The sequence below is a fragment of the Triticum urartu genome, chromosome 4A (assembly GCF_056163025.1).
Source record: "Triticum urartu cultivar PI428250 chromosome 4A, HENAU_Tu73, whole genome shotgun sequence".
In the NCBI taxonomy this organism is placed as follows: Eukaryota; Viridiplantae; Streptophyta; class Magnoliopsida; order Poales; family Poaceae; genus Triticum; species Triticum urartu.
The window spans coordinates 576,502,966-576,522,316 of record NC_141876.1 but is presented as its reverse complement, the minus strand read 5'-3'; positions in this window follow the sequence as shown (position 1 = coordinate 576,522,316).

The window sequence follows — 19,351 nt, the reverse complement described above, 5'->3', positions numbered from 1 at the left end:
TAGTGAACAGGACAATATGGAAACTGATAAAAGAGAGAATCTGGGAGGTGGAGCTCCTAAAGCTGGAGGCAAGCAAACTAATGCTGACACCCATCCTGCAAAAACTGCTAGTAAAGGGAGTGGAAATCAGAAAAAGGTGGCGATGCAGGAGGAGGGTACAGGAGAAGATTCTGGACTGGAGGTGATAACCCACAAGTATAGGGGATCGCAACAGTTTTTGAGGATAGAGTATTCAACCCAAATTTATTGATTCGACACAAGGGGAGCCAAAGAATATTCTCAAGTATTAGCAGCTGAGTTGTCAATTCAACCACACTTGGAAACTTAATATCTGCAGCAAAGTATTTAGTAGCAAAGTAATATGATAGTAGTGGTAACGGTAGCAAAAGGTAATGATAGTAAAAGTAATGTTTTTGGTATTTTCTAGTGATGATAGCAATAGCAACGGAAAAGTAAATAAGCGAAGAACAATATATGGAAAGCTCATAGGCAATGGATCAATGATGGAGAATTATGCCGGATGCGGTTCATCATGTAACAGTCATAACCTAGGGTGACACAGAACTAGCTCCAATTCATCAATGTAATGTAGGCATGTATTCCGAATATAGTCATACGTGCTTATGGAAAAGAACTTGCATGAAATCTTTTGTCCTACCCTCCCGTGGCAGCGGGGTCCTTACGGAAACTAAGGGATATTAAGGCCTCCTTTTAATAGAGTACCGGAACAAAGCATTAACACATAGTGAATACATGAACTCCTCAAACTACGGTCATCACCGGTAAGTATCCCGATTATTGTCACTTCGGGGTTAACGGATCATAACACATAATAGGTGACTATAGACTTGCAAGATAGGATCAAGAACTCTCATATATTGATGAAAACATAATAGGTTCAGATCTGAAATCATGGCACTCAGGCCCTAGTGACAAGCATTAAGCATAGAAAAGTCATAGCAACATCAATCTTAGAACATAGTGGATACTAGGGATCAAACCCTAACAAAACTAACTCGATTACATGATAGATCTCATCCAACCCATCACCGTCCAGCAAGCCTACGATAGAATTACTCACGCACGGCGGTGAGCATCATGAAATTGGTGGAGGATGGTTGATGATGATGATGATGGCGATGGATTCCCCTCTTCGGAGCCCCGAACGGACACCAGATCAGCCCTCCCGAGAGGTTTTAGGGCTTGGCGGCGGCTCCGTATCGTAAAACGCGATGATTTCTTCTCTCTGATTTTTTTCTCCCCGAAAGCAAATATATAGAGTTGGTCTTGAGGTCGCAGGAGCTCCAGGGGGCCCACGAGGTAGGGGGGCATGCCCCCCACCCTCGTGGACAGGTGGTGGGCCCCCTGGTCTTCATCTTTTGTAGGTATTTTTATATTGTCTGAATAGATGTTCCGTGAAGTTTCAGGTCATTCCGAGAACTTTTGTTTCTGCACATAAATAACACCATGGTAATTCTGCTGAAAACAACGTCAGTCCGGGTTAGTTCCATTCAAATCATGCAAGTTAGAGTCCAAAACAAGGGCAAAAGTGTTTGGAAAAGTAGATACGACGGAGACGTATCAACTCCCCCAAGCTTAAACCTTTGCTTGTCCTCAAGCAATTCAGTTGACAAACTGAAAGTGATAAAGAAAATTTTTTACAAACTCTATTTGCTCTTGTTGTTGTAAATATGTAAAGCCAGCATTCAAGTTTTCAGCAAAGATTATAACTAACCACATTCACAATAACGCTTAGGTATCAAGTTTACTCATATCAATGGCATAATCAACTAGCGAGCAATAATAATAAATCTCGGATGACAACACTTTCTCAAAACAATCATAATATGATATAATAAGATGGTATCTCGTTAGCCCTTTCTGAGACCGCAAAACATAAATGCAGAGCACCTTTAAAGATCAAGGACTGACTAGACATTGTAATTCATGGTAAAAGAGATCCAGTCAAGTCATACTCAATGTAAACTAACAGTAATGAATGCAAATGACAGCGGTGCTCTCCAACTGGTGCTTTTTAATAAGAGGATGATGACTCAGCATAAAAGTAAATAGATAGGCCCTTCGCAGAGGGAAGCAGGGATTTGTAGAGGTGCCAGAGCTCGGTTTTGAAATAGAGGTGAGTAATATTTTGAGCGGTATACTTTCATTGTCAACATAACAACCAAGAGATGGCAATATCTTCCATGCTACACACATTATTGGCGGTTCCCAAACAGAATGGTAAAGTTTATACTCCCCCTTCCATCAACAAGCATCAATCCATGGCTTTCTCGAAACAACAAGTGCCTTCAACTAACAAGAGTCTCAGGGGGGGTTTTGTTTGCAATTATTTTGATTTAGTTTGCATAAAGCATGGGACTAGGCATCCCGGTGACCATCCATTTTTCTCGTGAGTGAGGAGCGGAGTCCACTCCTCTTGAGAATAACCTGCCTAACATGGAAGATACGGACAGCCCTAGTTGATACATGAGCTATTCGAGCATACAAAACAGGATATTTATTTGAAGGTTTAGAGTTTGGCACATACAAATTTACTTGGAACGGCAGGTAGATACCGTATATAGGTAGGTATAGTGGACTCATGTGGAATAACTTTGGGGTTTATGGAGTTGGATGCACAAGCAGTATTCCCGCTTAGTACAAGTGAAGGCTAGCAAAAGACTGTGAAGCGACCAGTTAGAGGGCGACAACAGTCATGAACATGCATTAAAATTAATCAACACCGAATGCAAGCATGAGTAGGATATGATCCACCATGAACATAAATATCGTCAAGGCTATGTTGATTTTATTTCAACTATATGCGTGAACATGCACCAAGTCAAGTCACTTAAATCATTCAGAGGAGGATACCACCCTATCATACCACATCATAACCATTTTAATAGCATGTTGGCACGCAAGGTAAACTATTATAAGCTCCCAGCTAATCAAGCATGGCACAAAAAGCTATGATCTCTAGTTGTCATTGCAAACATTTAGAAATATTATAACCGAGCACTTTTCCAGCCGTCTCAGACCATTATCGTTTTCGACCATCTAATATGCTCTTCTAAGCGTTTCAGGCCGTTGGATGTGAGTGCAATCCCCTATGGGTTTCAGTTGCGAACAGAGAGAGCTAGACGGGCTGGGCCGCTGCTCCCAGAACAAAATTGGAGCTCTACTATTGTCTGGGTATATGGGCTTGACACCCACGAGTAACAAAGCCCGTGAAAAAATACAGCTTTCCGGAGCGAGCAAGGCTCCCGGTGTGCGTCGTCCAGTACTTGTCTCGTGAACGACGGATCTATACGATGCGAGCGACCGCACCTCCAACGACGCCATGGTCGCCTCACTTGGCGACGCCAAGGGAAAGCGGGGCCGAAGCGTCGGCTGCAATTAGAATCCACTTGCCGTTGATTTAGCACGTAGTCAATCGCAGTTGCTGCGGGCATTAACCGCGATTGATGTGCGCCACTCTTTCCGGCGCCCGATTATTGCATATCGCTTATGACTCTTATTCAGTTTCTTCCTTTATGTGATTCATCTTCTTCCTTTATTAGATGCGCGAGGACGCTCACAATTCTGGTTCAGTTTCTTCCTATAATCGTTGCGCGTCTACATAATCTCCACCCACCCTGCTACTGCTCATTCCCCAACTTTGTTTGGCAGGGTCACATCTTCTAGCCATGCTTCGCCAGGTTGCCACTGCAGGCCTATCGCTCCTCCTTCCTCACATCTTCCATCCAGTTACTAGTGATACCGAGTCCCTTCTGATTCATGACAGGCACTTGTTCTGCTGCAGGTGCTCTCACATCTCAGTTGATGTATTGGAACTGCCGACGGGTTCTGGTGGTTATTTCGGGCACTTCTAAAGCTCATGATTTGCAATGGTTGGCGCCCAGGTTAGTATACATGTACTCACATGTCTTATTGTACATATGTATGGAAGCCCACGATTTGTAAAATTTGATGCTACTGAATGTCTAATTGTGTATACACTTCCAGAGTCTCACTCACATATCTTATCATCCATATATGTATGTGTGCCTACAATTTGTAAAATTTGATGCTACTGACTGTGTTTACAGTTCCAGAGTCTCAAACACTGCTACTATTGACTATTGTTGTTGAGGATTAGCTCTAAACAACATATGCGATTTACTGATGCACACTAATTAGATGTTGTAGGACTTACAATGCCTCATCTTCCTTACACCAAGACAAGTTCTTGCATGGATAAAGCCAGTAGGAATAACGTAGAGCTCTGATTGAAAGTCACTTCAATAATTAGAATATCTATGTTGCTGAAACACAGCAGTATAACTTGAATTTGGTCCATCCTACCGGAATTGGTTATGAAAATATAAGTTTAGCTTAAATTGTTTCATGTAAATTCTGGGACGATGATGCATGTGATGTTGGTGTGGTTGTGAGATTTAGGGTTATGGTTTCTTGGTTCTGATTCTCGATATCATGATCAGTTTGTTGTTACTATACAGGACATAATCTTGGGTGTCCATGTGGTGGAAATAAGCTACTGATATACAGTTTTAGTGTTCTATTTCAAAAAGATATCTTAGTTTCTGACTGTTATTAATCCCCGTTCATTTGTTCCATGGCTACCGATGTATTGATCAAATACTATATGTACCGTACCAGCATTAAGAGTCTGTGATGTCATACCATGTTCATAAATTTAATTGCCTTATTTGTATCCTCTGTTGTTCTTCTACTCATATTCATGTTAACCGGTGAATATTTATACCATCCCTTTTTGCATTAAAATGTAAACCACTATTTTCTACAGCCAAGGTTGAGAAATCGATTAAACCAAACAACCATCAGAATTTGCAATGCATATGACATCCTCCCAAAAGTGCAAGATTGATTTGCAGTCGTCTGAAACCACAGTTGATGTTGCATATTAATTCAGTTTTTATAATGGTTTATTAAGACATGTTTTTCAGTTTTTAATTAAATTTCTCACATGTTTGTATGTATTACGAGGCATATTTGTCATTTTGCATAGTCTGAAATTATTTATTGATTTATCTTTCAGTCTATTTTTACTTTTGCATATTGCTAACTTATTAAGAGGCCATATTCCTTAACCTTTTTTACTGTTATTACTGTTCTACTGTAATAGGGCATTGCGTCTACCGTGCACTGTCCTCTTCATCATGTTTGAGGGTGATCAGATCTCCAGCCAATTGGTATACTCTCGATATACTACTGATGTCCGTGGTTTGGCGACTTTAAAAAAATGTGAAATGCACTTCTGTACTCTAAGCGTCTTCCTCTCTATTTATATGGGTAATATATGTGAACATGTTTAATTGTTGGGACAAAAAAGTTTCAGTTGATTGTAACCGCTTCTTCATCATAGAAAAAAGCAAACCATATGTTACTTCAATCCACGTGGGGATTTTATTAATGCTATTGTAGCTTCGAATTGTCTACTAAAGTCTTGTGAACCTACCATCCAGTTCTACATTTGGCCAAAAATACCTCCAGATAGTTCGAATGTCGGCTTTTGATATTCTCGTATGGCCTACCATATGGGTAACTTTATTGTTACAAGCTATCTGTACATCAAAGATTAGTCTCTCACCCTGATGCCAACAAATCATGTTATCCTCTTTATATATATAGATAGCCATTATACATCCATACATTTCTTTACTTGATCTCTAAGTTTCAACGTTTTTTGGGGGATGCACAGGGTCTGCATGTCTCCACGAAGAGAAAATTGAAAAATGACGACTATTAAAGCATCAAGTGTTAGTATATTTTTGGTTCTGCGGACGGATGTGATATTGTGGATGCGTCTGCTTTCAAGGTTTTTTTAACCGAGTTATTTTTGTGTGCAAAAGCTAGATCTCAAGCTTTCAACATTGTTCAGTTTCACGCGTAAATGCAGGCTTGCTTTTCTTAAAGAATAAATTTTTTATAAGGCAGAAGGCTTTCAACATTGTTCAGCTTCATGAATAAATTGAGAATTGTTTTTCTTAAAGAATAATTTTGTTGCTGTCAAAATTGCTCGAATTATGCATAAATTCATGTAATAGATCAAAATTGAGACCACGAAGGCCTTTGATGTTCTGGCCAACGATCACCCTGTTGCATTGCTCCTGTAGTGTACCAACTATTACATCATGCTATTTATATCACCTTGATGTTTCATTATTCTGAAATATAACAGATATAATCTTAGTGTTATGTCGTATGCCATGTATTTTTAGAAATACCTACCATTTTATTGTAAAAATGTACGGGCGCAGCAACGCGTGCCATTAATAATCTAGTGTTTATTCATAATAGGCTGAATCAGGAACGATGAACTAATCATATTTACAAAAACAAAAGAGGTCGAGTTCATACCAGCTTTTCTCATCTCAGTCAATCCATCATATATCGTTATAATTGCCTTTCACTTGCACGACCGAATGATGTGAATAATAATAATAGTGCGCGTGCATTGGACTAAGCTGGAATCTACAAGCATTCAATAAACAGGAGAAGACAAGGCAATATGGGCTCTTTTGTCAGATCAACAATTATGCATATAAGAGCCACTTTAACAATTTAATTATGGTCTTCTCCTATCGACCCCTAAAGAAAAGAAAAGAAATAAAACTATTTACACGGGAAAGCTCCCAACAAGTAAAAGAAGAATAGGAAATCTTTTTGGATTTTCTTTTTAGTTACTACTACAAGCATTGAAAGTAAACTAATTAAAAGCTACAACTAATTTTTTTAATTTTTCTTAAGGTTTATTAAACACACAAGAAGAAAGCATAAAAAGACAAATAAACTAGCATGGATGATATAATGAAAAAGTATGAGCACCGACATGTCGCAATGAGTATGTGAACATAAATGTAATGTTAGTGAGAAATACGTACTCCCCAAAGCTTAGGCTTTGGCCACGGCTGGCCTGGCGGATATCCATAGTAAAAGTTGGGATCATACTGAGATGCAGCGGCTATCGCCTCCTGAGCTGCAACGTGGAGACGAGCGGCCTCAGCCATCCTCTCGTACTCGTCTGCCTCCTCTCTGGTAATAACATATATTCCTTTTACCTGATAATCAAAGAAGGCAGGAGCAGGAAGAGTAATACGGACAGCACGCCGTCTGTCAAAGATTAGTCGATACTGGAGAGGTGATTCATTCCTCTCGACAAATTGGTGGTGAACCATAGCATTAAAGTCTAGGTAAGCAGGAGGTAATTTAATATCATCTTCACGTATGGCTATACGAAGAAAATTAGCTATGCGGGTTGCATAAATTCCACCAAAGAAATCTCCATTAAATCTATTAAGATGCAACTTACGTGCAACAATGGCTCCCAAATTATAATATTTGTCTCCTAACACAGCACTCCTAAGAATACTGAGGTCAGGAACACACATATGACATGCTTCATCTTTACCATTTATGCATCTACCTATGAAGAGAGCAAAATAATGTATAGCAGGAAAATGAATGCTCCCTATGGTAGCTTGTGTTATACCTCTGGATTCCCCCATAATTATACTAGCAAGAAAATCTCTAAATTCAGATTTGCAAGGTTCCCTGATACTACCCCATTGTGGAAGTTTGCAAGTAGCGGTAAAATCCTCTAAGTCCATAGTGTAAGAATTTTCATAAAGATCAAACAGGACAGTTGGAGAATTACGTGAAGATGAAAATTCAAACCTCCTCACAAAGGAACTAGTGAGATAGTGATATTGGCTGCACTTCTCTTCCTCGAAGCTCACAAGATCAGCGTTACGCAAATATGCGTTAAATTCTTCCTTAATTCCCGCTCGATACATAAAGTTTTCAGAAGGCCATTCACAAGGACGCACCGGAGCGTCTCTTGGTGGCTCTTCATCAGCATCACGCATTGCAAGCGTGGGTCCTTGCTTTCTTGAAGAACCACCTTGGAACATTTTCCTAAGCATATTTCTTCCTCTGAAAAATTCTGAAATTTTTTAATAACTTCAAAATAAAAGTAAACCAAACTCAATAATATTGATAGCAACTACTCCTACAAGTGCCTAGAGCCTATATCATGCATCAAAACTACTTGGAACCATATAAATTTGACATGCAAGCTCAAGAACATGGTCACCTAGGCAGAACAAATTTGCAATGAATAAATCACTAGAATAAAAACTAATTGGACCAATGGAGGAGTCACATACCAAGAAACAATCTCCCCAAGCAGTTTTGTGAGAGGTGCTTTGAGCAAGGAGATCGAAAATGGCAGCAAAACGAGCTTGGACTCGGGTTTGAGCTAGTTATTCGTGTTTGTGGGAGGAAGGAGTGTTTGGGTGAAAGGATAAGTGGAGGAGGGCCACCGTGGGCCCACGAGGCAGGGGGCGCAACCAGGGGGGTAGGGCGCGCCCCTGACCCTCGTGGCCAGGTGCCAGCTCCTCCTGCTGTGTTCTCAGTGCCAAATATTCTCAAATATTCCAGAAATAATCATATTTAAATTTCAGGGCATTTGGAGAACTTTTATTTTCGGGGTATTTTTATATTGCACGGATAATTCAGATAACAGACATAAAATACTATTTTTATTTTATTTAATATAAATAACAGAAAGTAAAAGTGGGATACAGAAGGTTGTGCCTTCTAGTTTCATCCGTCTCATGCTCATCAAAAGGAATCCACTAACAAGGTTGATCAAGTCTTGTTAACGAACTCATTCCCAATAACATGGAGCTGGAGAAATTTCGAATAACACTATGTTACCTCAACGGGGATATGCACATCCCCAATAATAAGAATATCATATTTCTTCTTGACAGTTGGAAGAGGAAATTCAAAACCTCCAAATATAATCGATGGAATTTTTCCAATAGAGTTGATACTATGAACTTGAGGTTGTTTCCTCAGAAAGTGTACAGTATGCTCATTACCATTAACATGAAAAGTGACATTGCCTTTAGTGCAATCAATAACAGCCCCTGCAGTATTCAAAAAGGGTCTTCCAAGAATAATAAACATACTACCGTCCTCGGGAATATCAAGAATAACAAAGTCTGTTAAAATAGTAACGTTTGCAACTACAACAGGCACATCCTCACAAATACCGACAGGTATAGCAGTTGATTTATCAGCCATTTGCAAAGATATTTCAGTAGGTGTCGACTTATTCAAATCAAGTCTACGATATAAAGAGAGAGGCATAACACTAACACCGGCTCCAAGATCACATAAAGTAGTTTTAACATAGTTTCTTTTAATGGAGCATGGTATAGTGGGTACTCCTGGATCTCCAGGTTTCTTTGGTATTCCACCCTCAAAAGTATAATTAGCAAGCATGGTGGAAATTTCAGCTTCCAGTATCTTTCTTTTATTAGTAACAATATCTTTCATATACTTAGCATAAGGATTCATTTTGAGCATATCAGCCAATCGCATACGCAGAAAGATAGGTCTAATCATTTCAGCAAAGCGCTCAAAATCCTCATCATCCTTTTTCTTGGATGGTTTGGGAGGAAAAGGCATGGGTTTCTGAACCCAAGGCTCTCTTTCCTTACCGTGTTTCCTAGCAACAAAGTCTTTCTTATCATAACGTTGACTCTTTGATTGTGGGTTATCAAGATCAACAGCAGGTTCAGTTTCTATATCATTATCATTACTAGGTTGAGCATCATCATGAACATTATCATTAACATTATCACTAGTTTCAGGTTCATTACCAGATTGTGTTTCAGCATCAGAGATACAAATATCATTTGGATTCTCAGGTGTTTCAGTGATAGGTTTACTAGAAGCATGCAAAGTCCTATCATTTTTCTTTTTCTTCCTTTTAGAAGGACTAGGTGCATCTATATTATTTCTCTGAGAATCTTGCTCAATTCTCTTAGGGTGGCCTTCAGGATACAAAGGTTCCTGAGTCACTCTACCAGTTCTAGTAGCCACTCTAACAGCATTATCATTATTCTTACTATTCAATTCATTGAGCAAATCATTTTGAGCTTTAAGTACTTATTCTACTTGAGTGGTAACCATAGAAGCATGTTTACTAATAAGTTTTAGTTCACTTTTAACATTAGCCATATAATCACCCAAGTGTTCAAGCATATTTGAATTATATTTCAATTGTCTACCAAAATAAGCATTAAAATCTTCTTGCTTAGCCATAAATTTATCAAACTCATCTAAGCATGGGCTAGCAAATTTAGTAAATGGGATTTCAGCTTTATCATATCTATAGAGAGAATTTACCTTTACTACCTGTGTTGGGTTATCAAGACCATGAGTTTCTTCAATAGGTAATGGATTAAGATCATATGTTTCTTCAACAGGCGGTAAATTAAGGCCATGTATTTCTTCAATAGGAGGTAAATTCTTAACATCTTCAGCTTTAATACCTTTTTCTTTCATAGATTTCTTTGCCTCTTGCATATCTTCAGGACTGAGAAATAGAATACCTCTCTTCTTCGGAGTTGGTTTAGGAATAGGCTCAGGAACTGGCTCAGGAGGTGTCCAATTATTTTCATTTGTCAACATATTATTCAATAGAATTTCAGCTTCATCCGGTGTTCTTTCCCTGAAAACAGAGCCAGCACAACTATCCAGGTAATCTCTGCAAGCATCGGTTAGTCCATTATAAAAGATATCAAGTATTTCATTTTTCTTAAGAGGATGATCAGGAAAAGCATTAAGTAATTTGAGAAGCCTCCCCCAAGCTTGTGGGAGACTCTCTTCTTCAATTTGCATAAAATTATATATATCCCTTAAAGCAGCTTGTTTCTTATGAGCAGGGAAATATTTAGCAGATAAGTAATAAATCATATCCTGGGGACTACACACACAACCAGGATTAAGAGAATTAAACCATATCTTAGCATCACCCTTTAATGAGAACAGAAATATTTTAAGGATATAAAAGTAACGAGTTCTCTCATCATTAGTGAACAGGGTAGCTATATCATTTAATTTAGTCAGATGTGCCACAACAGTTTCAGATTCATAGTCATGAAAAGGATCAGATTCAACCAAAGTAATTATATCAGGATCAACAGAGAATTCATAATCCTTATCGGTAACACAGATAGGTGAAGTAGCAAAAGCAGGGTCAGGTTTCATTCTAGCATTTAGAGATTGCTGATTCCATTTAGCTAATAACCTCTTGAGTTCGTATCTATCTTTGCAAGCTAAAATAGCTAAAGAAACTTCTTTATCAAAAACATAACCCTTAGGAATAACAGGCAAGTCTTCATCATCACTTTCAACAGTATTATTAGATTCAATATTTTCATTCTCTCTAACCCTAGCAAGTTGTTCATCAAGAAATTCACCAAGTGGCACAGTAGTATCAAGCATAGAAGTAGTTTCATCATAAGTATCATGCATATCAGAAGTGGCATCATCAATAACATGCGACATATCAGAATGAATAGCAGAAGCAGGTTAGGTGTCGCAAGCTTACTCAAAACAGAAGGTGAATCAAGTGCAGAGATAGATGGCAGTTCCTTACCTCCCCTCGTAGTTGAGGGATAAATCTTAGTTTTTGGATCTCTCAAGTTCTTCATAGTGATAAGCAGATATAAATCCCAAGTGACTCAAAGAATAGAGCTATGCTCCCCGGCAACGGCGCCAGAAAATAGTCTTGATAACCCACAAGTATAGGGGATCACAACCGTTTTCGAGGGTAGAGTATTCAACCCAAATTTATTGATTCGACACAAGGGGAGCCAAAGAATATTCTCAAGTATTAGCAGCTGAGTTGTCAATTCAACCACACCTGGAAACTTAATATCTGCAGCAAAGTATTTAGTAGCAAAGTAATATGATAGTAGTGGTAACGGTAGCAAAAGTTAATGATAGTAAAAGTAATGTTTTTGGTATTTTCTAGTGATGATAGCAATAGCAACGGAAAAGTAAATAGGCGAAGAACAATATATGGAAAGCTCGTAGGCAATGGATCAGTGATGGAGAATTATGCTGGATGCGGTTCATCATGTAACAGTCATAACCTAGGGTGACACAGAACTAGCTCCAATTCATCAATGTAATGTAGGCATGTATTCCGAATATAGTCATACGTGCTTATGGAAAAGAAGTTGCATGACATCTTTTGTCCTACCCTCCCGTGGCAGCGGGGTCCTTACGGAAACTAAGGGATATTAAGGCCTCCTTTTAGTATAGTACCGGAACAAAGCATTAACACATAGTGAATACATGAACTCCTCAAACTACGATCATCACCGGTAAGTATCCCGATTATTGTCACTTCGGGGTTAACCGATCATAACACATAATAGGTGACTATAGACTTGCAAGATAGGATCAAGAACTCTCATATATTGATAAAAACATAATAGGTTCAGACCTGAAATCATGGCACTCGGGCCCTAGTGACAAGCATTAAGCATAGCAAAGTCATAGCAACATCAATCTCAGAACATAGTGGATACTAGGGATCAAACCCTAACAAAACTAACTCGATTACATGATAGATCTCATCCAACCCATCACCGTCCAGCAAGCCTACAATAGAATTACTCATGCACGGCGGTGAGCATCATGAAATTGGTGATGGAGGATGGTTGATGATGACGATGGCGACGGATTCCCCTCTCCGGAGCCCCGAACGGACTCCAGATCAGCCCTCCCGAGAGGTTTTAGGGCTTGGTGGCGGCTCTGTATCGTAAAACGCGATGATTTCTTCTCTCTGATTTTTTTCTCCCCGAAAGCAAATATATAGAGTTGGTCTTGAGGTCGGAGGAGCTCCAGGGGGCCCACGAGGTAGGGGGCGCCCCCTAGGGGGCAGGCACGCCCCTCACCCTCATGGACAGGTGGTGGGCCCCCTGGTCTTCATCTTTTGCATGTATTTTTTATATTTTCCAAATAGATGTTCTGTGAAGTTTCAGGTCATTCCAAGAACTTTTGTTTCTGCACATAAATAACACCATGGTAATTCTGCTGAAAACAGCGTTAGTCCGGGTTAGTTCCATTCAAATCATGCAAGTTAGAGTCCAAAACAAGGGCAAAAGTGTTTGGAAAAGTAGATACGACGGAGACGTATCAGGAGGCCACAGGGAATGCAGATCTGTGTGATGCTGGACTGGACTGTGGGGTAATACTAACTGAAGTAGAACAGGAGAAAGAAGTTACTACCTTCATATTTGCTGAGTTGCAGATGTCAGTGGAAGAGATAGAGTCTGGAGGACTAAACTTTGAAATGATGGGGGAAGAGAACATTGATACTGACATTGATCAAGAGATAGAGGATTTGTATGCTAAGGGCTTCATGTTGGAAGTGAATGGAGGAGATGCAAGGCAGCAAAATCAGAGTGTTGAAGTAGATAATGAGGACATGATGATCATTGATGACCCACAAGTATAGGGGATCTATCGTAGTCCTTTCGATAAGTAAGAGTGTCAAACCCAACGAGGAGCAGAAGGAAATGATAAATGGTTTTCAGCAAGGTATTCTCTGCAAGTACTGAAATAAGTGGTAACAGATAGTTTTGTGATAAGATAATTTGTAACGAGCAACAAGTAACAAAAGTAAATAAAGTGCAGCAAGGTGGCCCAATCCTTTTTGTAGCAAAGGACAAGCCTGGACAAACTCTTATATAAGGAAAAGCACTCCCGAGGACACATGGGAATATCGTCAAGCTAGTTTTCATCACGTTTAAATGATTCGCGTTTGGTACTTTGATAATTTGACATGTGAGTGTACCGGTGCTTGGGTGTTGTTCTTACTTGAACAAGCATCCCACTTATGATTAACCTCTATTGCAAGCATCCGCAACTACAACAAAAGTATTAAGGTAAACCTAACCATAGCATGAAACATATGGATCCAATCAGCCCCTTATGAAGCAACGCATAAACTAGGGTTTAAGCTTCTGTCACTCTAGCAACCCATCATCTACTTATTACTTCCCAATGCCTTCCTCTAGGCCCAAATAATGGTGAAGTGTTATGTAGTCGACGTTCACATAACACCACTAATAGCAACATGCATCTCATCAAAATATCAAACATAACTACTCCCTTGTCATCAAAATAGCTAGACAACATGCATCTCATCAAAATATCGAACAAATACCAAATTCACATGACTACTAATAGCAAGACTTCTCCCTTGTCCTCAGGAACAAACATAACCACTCACAAAGCATAAACATGTTCATAATCAGAGGGGTATTAATATGCATAAAGGATCTGAACATGTGATCTTCCACCAATTAAACCAACTAGCATAAACTATAAGGAGTAATTAACACTACCAGCAACCTACTAGCACCAATCCCGGACTTGGAGACAAGAATTGGATACAAGAGATGAACTAGGGTTTTGAGATGAGATGGTGCTGATGAAGATGTTGATGGAGATTGCCCTCTCCCGATGAGAGGGGCGTTGGTGATGACGATGGCAATGATTTCCCCCTCCGGGAGGGAAGTTTCCCCGGCAGAACAACTCTTTCCCTCAAGTGGATGACCTAAGGTTTATCAATCCGTAGGAGGCGTAGGATGAAGATGGTCTCTCTCAAGCAACCCTGCAACCAAATAACAAAGAGTCTCTTGTGTCCCCAACACACCCAATACAATGGTAAATTGTATAGGTGCACTAGTTCGGCGAAGAGATGGTGATACAAGTGGTATATGGATGGTAGATAAAGGTATTTGTAATCTGAAATTATAAAAACAGCAAGGTAACTAATGATAAAAGTGAGCGTAAACTGTATTGCAATGCTAGGAAACAAGGCCTAGGGTTCATACTTTCACTAGTGTAAGTCCTCTCAACAATACTAACATAATTGGATCACATAACTATCCCTCAACATGCAACAAAGAGTCACTCCAAAGTCACTAATAGCGGAGAACGAACGAAGAGATTATGGTAGGGTACGAAACCACCTCAAAGTTATTCTTTCCAATCAATCCGTTGGGCTATTCCTATAAGTGTCACAAACAGCCCTAGAGTTCGTACTAGAATAACACCTTAAGACACAAATCAATCAAAACCCTAATGTCACCTAAATACTCAAATGTCACCTCAAGTGTCCGTGGGTATGATTATACGATATGCGTCACACAATCTCAGATTCATCTATTCAACCAACACAAAGGACCTCAAAGAGTGCCCCAAAGTTTCTACCGAAGAATCACGACGAAAACGTGTGCCAACCCCTATGCATAGGTTCATGGGCGGAACCCGCAAGTTGATCACCAAAACATACATCAAGTGAATCACGTGATATCCCATTGTCACCACAGATATCCACGGCAAGACATACATCAAGTGTTCTCAAATCTATAAAGACTCAATCCGATAAGATAACTTCAAAGGGGAAACTCAATTCATTACAAGAGAGTAGAGGGGGGAAGAAACATCATAGGATCCAAATATAATAGCAAAGCTCGTGATACATCAAGATCGTATCATCTCAAGAACACGAGAGAGAGAGAGAGAGAGATCAAACACATAGCTACTGGTACATACCCTCAGCCCCGAGGGAGAACTACTCCCTCCTCATCATGGAGAGCACTGGGATGATGAAGATGGCCACCGGAGAAAGATTGCCCCCTCCGGCAGGGTGCCGGAACGGGTCTAGATTGGTTTTCGGTGGCTACGGAGGCTTCTGGCGGCGGAACTCCCGATCTCTTGTGCGTTCTGGAAGTTTTAGGGTACGACAATATATATGGGTGCAGGAAGTATGTCGGAGGAGCCACAGGGGGCCCACGAGGCAGGGGGCGCGCCCTAGGGGGGCGCCCCCCACCCTCATGAGCACCTCCCGTATCCTGACATAGAGTCCAAGTCTATCTGGTGGCTTTCGTTCCAAAAATAACTTCTCCAGTTGATTTCGTTCCGTTTCGACTCCGTTTGATATTCCTTTTCTTCGAAACACTGAAATAGGCATAAAACAACAAATCTGGGTTGGGCCTCTGGTTAATAGGTTAGTCCCAAAAATAATATAAAAGTGGAAAATAAAGCCCAATATTGCCTAAAACAGTAGATAATATAGCATGGGGCAATCAAAAATTATAGATACGTTGGAGACGTATCAAGCATCCCCAAGCTTAATTCCTGCTCGTCCTCGAGTAGGTAAATGATAAAAAGATAATTTTTGATGCGGAGTGCTACTTGGCATAATTTCAATGCAAATCTTCTTAATTGTGATATGAATAAGCATACTAACAAAGCAATTATGTCTTCTCAAAATAACATGGCCAAAGAAAGTTATCCCTACAAAATCATATAGTCTGGCTATGCTCCATCTTCACCACACAAAATATTTAAATCATGCACAACCCCGATGACAAGCCAAGCAATTGTTTCATACTTTTGATGTTCTCAAACTTTTTCAATCTTCACGCAATACATGAGCGTGAGCCATGGATATAGCACTAATAGGTGGAATAGAGTGGTGGTTGTGGAGAAGACAAAAAGGGAGAAGATAGTCTTACATCAACTAGGCGTATCAATGGGCTATGGAGATGCCCATCAATAGATATCAATGTGAGTGAGTAGGGATTGCCGTGCAACGGATGCACTAGAGCTATAAATGTATGAAAGCTCAACAAAGGAAACTAGTGAGTGTGCATCCATCTTGCTTGCTCACGAAGACCTAGGGCACTTGAGGAGGCCCATTGTTGGAATATACAAGCCAAGTTCTATAATGAAAAATTCCCACTAGTATATGAAAGTGACAGAACAAGAGACTCTCTATCATAAAGATCATGGTGCTACTTTGAAGCACAAGTGTGGAAAAAGGATAGTAGCATTGTCCCTTTTATTTTTATTTTTTATTTGGCCTTTCTATTTTTTATTTGGCCTTTATTTTTTATTTGGCCTTTCTTTTTTGGGGACAATGCTCTATTGAATGATGATCATCACACTTCTATTTATTTACAACTCAATGATTACAACTTGATACTAGAACAAAGTATGACTCTATATGGATGCCTCCGGCGGTGTACCGGGATATGCAATGACTCATGAGTGACATGTATGAAAGAATTATGAATGGTGGCTTTGCCACAAATACGATGTCAACTACATGATCATGCAAAGCAATATGACAATGATGAAGCGTGTCATAATAAACAGAATGGTGGAAAGTTGCATGGCAGTATATCTCGGAATGGCCATGGAAATGCCATAATAGGTAGGTATGGTGGCTGTTTTGAGGAAGGTATATGGTGGGTTTATGGTACCGGCGAAAGTTGCGCGGTACTAGAGAGGCTAGCAAAGGTGGAAGGGTGAGAGTGTGTATAATCCATGGACTCAACATTAGTCATAAAGAACTCATATACTTATTGCAAAAATCTACAAGTTATCAAAGCAAAGTATTACGTGCATGCTCCTAGGGGGGATAGATTGGTAGGAAAAGACCATCGCTCGTCCCCGGCCGCCACTCATAAGGAAGGCAATCAATAAATAAATCATGCTCCGACTTCATCACATAACGGTTCACCATACGTGCATGCTACGGGAATCACAAACTTCAACACAAGTATTTATCAAATTCACAACTACTCAACTAGCATGACTCTAATATTACCATACTCATATCTCAAAACAATCATCAAGTATCAAGCTTCTCTTAGTATTCAACACACTCATAAGAGAATTTTATTATTCTTGAATACCTAGCATATTAGGATTTTAAGCAAATTACCATGCTATTTAAGACTCTCAAAATAATATAAGTGAAGCATAAGAGTTCATCTATTTCTTCAAAATAAAACTACCACCATGCTCTAAAAGATATAAGTGAAGCACTAGAGCAAATGACAAACTACTCCGAAAGATATAAGTGAAGATCAATGAGTAGTTGAATAGTTATGCAACTATGTGAAGACTCTCTAACATTTAAGAATTTCAGATCTTGGTATTTTATTCAAATAGCAAGCAAAGCAAAAGAAAATTACATCTAAGAATAGCAAACATCATGTGAAGAAGCAAAAACTTAGGATCAACCGATACTAACCGATAGTTGTTGAAGAAGAAAGGTGGGATGCCAACCGGGGCATCCCCAAGCTTAGACGCTTGAGACTTCTTGAAATATTATCTTGGGATGCCTTGGGCATCCCCAAGCTTGAGCTTTTGTGTCTCCTTAATTCCTCTCATATCACGGTCTCCCTAAATCTCAAAAGCTTCATCCAAACAAAACTCAACAAGGACTCGTGAGATAAGTTAGTATAAACAATTGCCAAAACCTTATCATACTCTACTGTAGCAAATCACTAAAAATTATTATTCAACATTGCATACTAAATGCCTCCGCATATTTAATAGTCCTATCCTCAAATAGAATCATTAAACAAGCAAACATATGCAAACAATGCAAACATAACAGCAATCTGTCTAAACAGGATAGTCTGTAAAGAATGCAGCAACATCCATACTTCACTAGCTCCAAAAATTATGAAAGAAAATTCCCAATGTATTAAATTTATCAGATCTTAATATGCAAAATGTTTCAACATTTTATCACATTCTGACTTTTCTAGGGAATTATTGCAACAGCGGTAAACTTTCTGTTTTCAAACAGCAACATGTGGACTTGTAACATAGGCATAGTAAAGGCTATCAATGCCACTTTTATTGAAATAAAAGATGCAAAACATTGTTCTAAATAACAGCATGCAAATCCTGACAAAATAAATGGATGCTCCAAGCAAAACACATATCATGTGGCGAATAAAAATATAGCTCCAAGTAAAGTTACCGATGAACGAAGACGAAAGAGGGGATGCCTTCCGGGGCATCCCCAAGCTTAGGCTCTTGGTTGTCCTTGAATATTACCTTGGGGTGCCTTGGGCATCCCCAAGCTTAGGCTCTTTCCAATCCTTATTCCGTAGTCCATCGAATCCTTACCCAAAACTTGAATACTTCACAACACAAAACTTAAAGTAGAAAACTCGTAAGCTCCGTTAGTATAAGAAAGTAAATCACCACTTCAAGGTACTGTAATGAACTCATTCTTTATTTATATTGGTGTTAAACCTACTGTATTACAACTTCTCTATAGTTTATAAACTATTTTACTAGCCATAGATTCATCAAAATAAGTAAACAACACATGAAAAACAGAATCTGTCAAAAACAGAACAGTCTGTAGTAATCTGAATCAAACGTATACTTATGTAACTCATAAAATTCTCAAATAAATTTCTGGACATGAGGAATTTATCTATTAATCATCTGCAAAAATAATTAACTAAATATCACTATCCAAATAAAAATGGAAGCAATTCTCGTGAGCGCTAAAGTTTCTGTTTTTTACAGCATGATCAACAAGACTTTCCCCAAGTCTTCCCAAAGGTTCTACTTGGCACAAACACTAATTAAACACATAAAACCACATCTAAACAGAGGCTAGATG